Below are 8491 nucleotides of genomic sequence, written 5' to 3'. Positions count from 1 at the left end.
AAAATGTTCTTTTAAAATGGTAAAATGGCTTAAACACAATTAAAAACGGCTCAGATTGATTGGGTGATTTAAATGGGGTCTAAAAACCGCATTAACATTGTGAAAAGTCTACAAATGAAACCAAATTTGATTTCCAAGGACCTCTTTATATTTTTAATGTATGGATGAAAAATGGACTAAAAATGAAGCAAATCGAAGGGTTGATCTAGATGAGGCAAATTGGCAAGTTCTATACCATTTTTGCTTAGGATAGACAAAGAGCTGAAATAATCATTCAAATTGGATTTCTACTATCTCACGCAAATGATTCCCTATTTTGTTTTTTTTTGTTTTTTACAGTGAGGCATTGTGGTATTCATCGCTGTTTACGCTTTGCTTAGCCATTTTTTTATAAACTTTTTTTTTTTAAGAAATATATTTTCACATTCGCAAAAATAATTCTGAATCAATGCCAAAGGACTGAGGGTCAGATAAATATATCCAGGTTATTCAGAGCAAAAGACCTGATAGCCGAAAATTAAAGTCACAGCAAATTAAAAATGGTTTAAAAAGAGAACTGGCAGTCATTAACTTGGCATTCCATACAGGGAGAGAAGGGAGAGACATCACTGACAAAATTGAAAAAGCTGAAAGAAGAAGAAGAAAAACACTAAAAAGACTGGTAGATCAAAAAAAGTATTTTTTCTCATTGGATGACTTATTTCCTCTACATAGTATAGCAATCGAGCAACTGCATTATTTACTATCATGTCTTTTAATGCTGAAAAGTGAGTTGGTGTCAGGAATAGTTACTATAAATATTTACATCTCGGCAATCCCTGTAAGAAAATGGAAGTTTTTATGGTCATTCAAATGTTTACAAAAGAAGATTATTTAACTGATTTCCCATATATGCTTATCAATTGAAATGTAGTGGTAAAGGGGAAGTCATAAATGAAATATACACCTCTACCAAAGGTTTATCGTATTATAAGTACATCTTCACAGTTTGTTGAAACAAATCAATTTGAGTATTAATGAAATATAGGTTAGCAATTGGTAAACAATTTATCAAATTACACAAGTAAAATATAATCTATGTTGAGGACCAAATTCAGCAATTAATAAGGCAGGAGACGGGGTTTTCAAATAGGTTTAATTTAAATACTGATGGCCAGCTAACCGACACAAAGACCAAAGTGTATAAAAAAGTAAATAAATCCATTCATAAATATTCACTAAATCCAAATTGCTGGCTTTCAATGTTAATGTTGACATAAAGTTATCTCTGCTTAAATCAGTTTCATTCTGAGATAAATGATGATCACCTGCCAGAAGGATCACTTTTGCTTCTGGATTACTCAATGTCCAAAACGGCACATCATGGGTTTTGCTGCTAAAACAGTTAACAATTGAGAGCCAGCATCAACAATATCAATCTTCAAGTCTCTCATCAAATCAAAGTCGCATTCCAAACGGCTATCCTAGTTAAATTCATTCATACTATATCAATGGACATAACTTTTCAAAAAAATAAATTATCCTTTCTGATATGTGCTAGTTCCGTTGGATCCTGCGCCAACTTCTCTACTGAAATTTTACACTTATCCAAAATTAAGTGCAAGTTCAATGGAATTTGACTGTAAAATTTATCTCATGAAAAAATACTAAACAACCCTGAATGAATTGAAAATGCAGTCACTAGTTCATGGTTCACAACTAATTGATAATTGAATAACCGATTGTAGGTTTTCAAACATTCACTGAGTGACTTGGCTACTCAAGAGAATAGTGTTGTTGGAATTCGAAACGTGCGCTTAGTATGCACTTTCTCTGATTACTTGGTCAAAAGTATTCCGTGGCCAGCCTATACCTAAGCCAACCTAAACAGGCAATGTATGTTTTCACCAAGTCAATTCTAAAGCTACTGGGAGATATAATACAATAATAAATCCAGGATTTTTGAACGAAGGTGTCTGGTTACAGCCTTATTTTAAACGTATGAAAATTTGTTCATATTCATTTTTATTTCATTTTTACAAGTCGGACCAACATTTGGGAGACGGGAGGGGGGGGGGGGTCAAAACCGCTTTAAAAAGTATGCACCCAGTAAAATGTTTTACTTGACTTTGTACCATAAATACAACTAAATTAGTTTAAGTTTTCAGAAGGGATTTACAATTGAATTGACCTGAATCCTATTTTTACACGCTAAATAAATCACTCCCATTTAAGTGAGTAATTCTATTATTAGTGTTAATAGTAATAAGTCCGATGCACACACTTGCCTATGGCTATACATTTGTCGAACTAAGAAATTTATTGAGTTCTTTTAATCCCTTGTATAACCTACTGATTCCTTACGCCTTCTATAGAAACCTCCTCTTGAAACCTTGGGAAAAGTGTAATTAAAAGTTGGATGTGGGTTCTAGAGCTGTGGTTCTCATGACTTATTCTATCTAATATTTTGGTATTGAGGTTATAGCTACTTGGAATTTCTGAAGATTTAGACAGGCATACCACGCAAGAATGATCTTTTGGTGGAAACAATTCTCATCTATTTGTTTTGTTGTGCCTTCAGGGTCCTGAGAAGAAAGTCACTCATAACTAGTGAAAAATTAATAAATAATTAAGCAATTAAAACATTAACCAGGCTCAATCTCCAAATAAAACTTAAATTCACGTCGATACCAATCTCTAGGATATGCAAATTACAAATATATTCATCAAAGATTTAACGGTATTTATCCTGAAAGCATATTCTCTAAGCAAATTACACAAATTGTTCCTTTTGGGTTTGTCATTATATTTTTCTGTGATAGTAAAATTTTAACAGTGCAAACTTCCAAGAAAACACAAACAATAAAGACATTTGTGAAACTTTTTTGTAGGAATAATTCACATGAAAGGAAAAACACCCCCAGTACTAATCAGACACCTTCTCATATATATATATATATATATATATATATATATATATATAATATATAATTATATATATATATATATATATATATATATATATATATATATATATATATATATATATATATATATATATATATATATATATATATATATATATATATATATATATATATATATATATATATATATATATATATATATATATATATATATATATATATATATATATGTATATATATATATATATATATATATATACTTTTTTGAGAAAAAGATTGAACATGTATTAGGTGTGATAATTAGCACAAAGGAGTGCCATAAGGCTGGTATATTCTCTCAAACTGGCCAGGAAGCATCAGAACCAGCTTTATTGGAAGTTTTCATTGAAGTTTGAATATTTGATTCTAGCGTTTCAAAGCAAGAATTGAATATTTTCTTAGGTGAATCAATTGCTGATATAGAAATGAGACTTTTATTTGATCAGGTACTTGCTATTCAATATAAAATCAACTGTTTTTCATTTTCAAAGAGAAAAGTAGTCATGGAGCTAAAACAATAGAATCTCCCAATAGAGCTGGTTTTGGTGTTTAATGGCCATTTTGAGACAATGTACCCGCCTTTATGGCACTCCCAATAGAGCTGGTTCTGGTTCTTCATGGCCATCGTGAGACAATGTACCTGCCTTATGGCACTCCCTGATGCAAATTTTCAATGAATATGTTTGGGGATATGGTGGGTGCACGAGCAGAGTCTAGCTGCCTTCCAATCCTTTTCAACTATTTAAACGGGCACTAACTGTATGAACTTCCAATCGATTGAATTCTTTTCAAAGATTTTACGATAACAAAATGACAATATAAAAATTCTATCAGATGCATCCTGGAAAACACGAGCGTGGGGCTATTCCACCTATCATTTGCTCCAAATCTTAAAAATAGTACTAGAACTTCTGATTACTAATCCAATGAGACCTTATCGATTTTTATGCTTTAACCTTTTCTATGTTCACGTTACAAATTTCCAGGGCATAACCAACCCTTGCTCTGAGGGCTCTCAGGAGGATTTCATCCTTAAAGATATAGATTCAGGGCCTTTAGTTTGTTGAAAAAATGGCCAATTCAAAGTTTTGATTACATTAGTGAGGAAAAATAGTGTGCAGAAGAGGAGGCTTAGTCACCCTCCAATTACTTTTGACGATTCAAAAGAGACAATTCAAATGCTAGCCCTTTCAAGCTCTAATCTAATGAGCCTTTTTCGAAATATTTAAAGGCCAATTCAAAATTTATATCTGATACACTTTGTGAAAATACGAGGTGTAGGGGGGGGGTGCTGGATGGAGGGGTAAGCAAGATCTCCCATCACTCTGAATCTCTAAAACGGCACTAAAAGTTCTGATTAGCATTTCACTGAGCCCCTTCCGAACTATGATCATCCTTTGTATACATACCTTATATGCTCCAAGGTCTAAAACCCTTTCCCTGAGGGTGTTAGGGGGATTTCATATTTAGGTACATATTTTCTGGGCTTTTAAAAAACGTTGAACAAAATGGTTATCTCAAAACATTGATTGGATGTGTTTGGGAAAATTGTGGACGTGAAGGGGGGTGGATGCCCTACAATCACTTTCGACTAATAAGAAAGACATTAGCCCTTTCAATTTCCAATCAAAAGAGGCCTTTTCAAATTTTCTATAAAAACTCTTCCGATATGAAGTGCATCAATCTATGCGAAGATAAGGAGTCCATAACAAACTTGCCATAATTCAAAAATATTCTACAGACTGTGACATTATGTTTATACAAGAACATATGCTCTCTCCTCACAATATTCGTCTCTTAAAGTTCTCGCACGAACTTACATTTTACTTCGAGCCCGCAAAAGTTCGGTATTTCGGACACCCCTCCGGTGGCTTGGCAATTATTTACCACCCGTATATTGAAAGTAAGGTGTTATTTACGCTTGATCACTTCTTGGCTATATATTCTGGCAGTATCGCATTCTTCAACGTATATCTTCCTACAAACTACCATGATGACAAATCGGAACGAAAGCTTATGAAAGCAGTTCGCGAACTAGCGAATTGCCTGAAGTCTGTGACCCAGAAAGATTTGCATTGCGTAGCTATGGACGACTTCAATTGCAATCGCACGTGTGCCCGTAGTCAGCTTCTAAAAGGCATCTTTGATGACGAACTTATCATCCTCGCAAAAGAGAGTGATTACTCCTTCGTTCATAATTCTGGGTCCATTTCAAACATTGACCATACGACCTGCTTTATGAATATTAATGGAAGTGTAACTGTTCTAAAAGATGCTTTCTTCGCTGATCACTTACCCCTACTAGCATCTCTAAGCATAAAACCAGCTCTTCGTCAACCCAAGAACGACAAGTGGAAAGTAGTAAGTGAATGGGATAAAACTATTACTACTATGTATCATCAGATGCTGAACTCACTTCTTGTACAGATATGAATCCCCTTCCATTTACTCCAAGTGAATTAGAATTTTGTTCCTGCAGATGCGAGAGTACTCATCAATATATTTTGTGCCGTGATTACTCACTCGCTTCTCGTAGCTGAAAAAAAGCAGTTCCTACCAGAAAGGTTAAAATGAAAACAGAAATTCACAAATTCTCGCAAAATCCGGCCCTAGTTAAGTGTTACAACGATGCTAAGTTTTGGTTTAGAGTCTGGCAAGATTGTGATAGGCCCAAATCTGGTCCTGTTAATTCTTTCCGTTTATGGACTAAACGAAAATTTGACAAGCAACTGAAAGCTCATCATACCAAATTAAAAGAAGAGTACTCCTCCTGAATTGTAAGTGACCCAAAACTATTCTGGAAAGCCCAGTTGAGTGAACCGGTCACCGGAAAACCCCATGATTCGATTAGAGAAAAAGATTGGGAATCGTACTTTCCCAACGAATTCAGTGCCCCAGACCCATATACGTCTAATCCCTTCGCAGACGTGGTAGAATCGGTATTATCCAGCCAGTGTGTCCCTGATTTTGTCGTTACTTACGGAAACGTACATGAAGCTATTTTTAAGCTGAAGAAGAAAAATTCCCGTGGTGTAGACGAACTGTGCACGATAAATCTGCTAGACGGTACTACTATGCTTATTGATTATCTGACACTGCTATTCCAGATTGTTTTCACCACTGGTATAGTGCCTGACTCTTTTTGTGTCAGTTCGTTCTCACCCATCCTTAAAAAAGGGAAACCTCAAGACCAATGCTCTTCGTACAGGCCAATCACTGTTGCTCCAGTGCTCTGTGAAGTTCTAGAGATCTTAGTCTCAAAAGAAATTCAATATTCGTGCCAAATGCCTGACCACCTGTTCGGTTTCCGACCAGGGCTGGGTTCTGCTCACGCTCTCTTCAGTCTTGTCGCTATTCTAGCAGATTCTCATGAATCTGGTGAACCTATAGTGATTGGTGCTTTTGATGTGAGTAGAGCGTTTGATTCGTCAATTCACGCTCAGGCCCTTTTTTTCCGCTTACCAGCAAGGTGTAAACCTCCGCGTCACTAGCGTACTGTACGATATGTATTGCCGTTTGAAAGCGCGTATACAAATAGGTAACTGCATCACATCAGTGGTTGTTCCAGTAAAGAAAGGTGTCCACCAGGGTTCATTATTATCCCAAAGTTTTACGATAACAGTCTTTTAAATGCCCAGGAATGTGTAAATGATTCATGTATATCCAAGAATATAAATGTGTCGCTTACATACGCCGACGATCTATTAAATCTAAGACGGTCTATTAGGGGTCTGCAATCGAATTTCTCGATCCTGTGTGATGAATACCGAAAAATCGGCCTGGCTTTCAATACTTCTAAATATGTAGTTCTTTTTTTCAACGATAGTCCTTCTCAGCCTGAACACCTCCTACTGGGTAGCGAGGCAATTACTGTTTCATCTCACGTCGTGTGTCTGGGCTTACGCATAGGCCATCACCTTCAGGAAACTTGTCTACTGCTCGTCAAACGTCTACAGCTCGTATAACGCTGTCGCACTGCCGCATATTCTATATATCGCTCCATTTTGGAATTTATTAACTGAGACCCAAAAACGCAAGCTACGGTCCCTTTGATTTAGGTTCGCAAAATTCCAGCTGCGATGCCCCTTGTGGACGAGAAATACTTATATGATTCATAAACACAGGATTGCAGACCCCAGCATCGCGGTACACCGGTTGATTTCTAATTTCCAGGCAAAATAGAATCACCCCTGGCTTAAACATTTCTACAGTTCTTGATTATGTATTTTTCCATGTTGTGTTTTAAATTTCTCTCCGTTTTTCTCTCCATTTTTCTTTTCTTTTTTTTTTAATTGTACTCCGTTTTGTTCCATGTGAAAAATACGGGTAATAAATATTTTATTTACTTACTTACTTACAAAGAGTCCACTCTCTTTGCTCTAAAATTTTCACTTTTCTCCAACTTTTTTAAGAAAGAGCTAGAAAACATTGGGGTCATTGAAATGGAACAAAAAGCTTTGTAAAAGTAATAAAGGCGTTAGTGGAACGAGCAAGGGAGTTAGGAGGATACAGCCCAATTTTTTTTATTATGCTCTGTACTTTTCTTTGATAAAACCTGTCTTTTTAAATTTTAATAAATGATTGATAATTGGATCACACCGGAAAAATTTGATCCCTAAAAGTTGTTTCAACACCTCAGCACCCTCTCCTCTCTCCACCTAACCAATATTTCATTAATACCCAAATTGATTAGTTTCAACAAACTGTGAAGATGTAATTTTAATAAGATAAACCTTTGGTAGCGGTTTATATTCCATTTAGGAATTCCCCTTTAACACTACATTTAAATTGATAACCATAGATGAGAAATCAGTTAAATAATCTTCATTTGTAAACATTTGAATGAAAATAAAAACGTCCATTTTCTTATAGGGATTCCAGAGGATGTAAATATTCATAGTAGCTATTCCTGACAATAACTCCAATTTTCAGCATTAAATGACGTGATAGTAAATAATGCATGTGCTTAATTGCTATACAATGTAAATGGAAATATGTCATCTAATGAGAAAAATCTTTTTTTACTATTTACTATTTTACGTCCTTTTACTATTTTTATTCTTCTTCTTTTAGCTTTTTCAGTTTTGTCAGTGATGTCTCTCCCTTCTCTACTGGTTATGGAATGCCAAGTCCTCTTTGGACTACCATTACTCTTTTTAAACCTTTTTTAATTTGCTGTGACTTTAATTATTAACTAGCAACTCTTGCTGGAAATTGAATATTTTACTTATAATTACCTGGATATATTTATCTGACCCTCAGTCCTTTGGCATTGATTCAGAATTGTGTTTGCGAATGTGAGAATATATTTCTTAAAAAAAAATTTTATATCAAAATGGCTAAGCAAACCGTTCACAGCGACGAATACCACACTGCCTCACTGTAAAAAAATATCAAAAACAAAAAGAAAAATTGGGAGTTATTTTCGTGAGATAGTAAAAATCCAATTTGAATGATTATTTCAGCTCTTTGGGTATCCTAAGTAAAAGTGGTAAAGAACTCGCCGATTTTGCCTTATCTAGATACACCCTTCGATTTACTTCATT

Source organism: Artemia franciscana, chromosome 7 (genome assembly GCF_032884065.1).
Source record: "Artemia franciscana chromosome 7, ASM3288406v1, whole genome shotgun sequence".
Lineage (NCBI taxonomy): Eukaryota > Metazoa > Arthropoda > Branchiopoda > Anostraca > Artemiidae > Artemia > Artemia franciscana.
Note: the sequence above shows the minus strand (reverse complement) of the source record.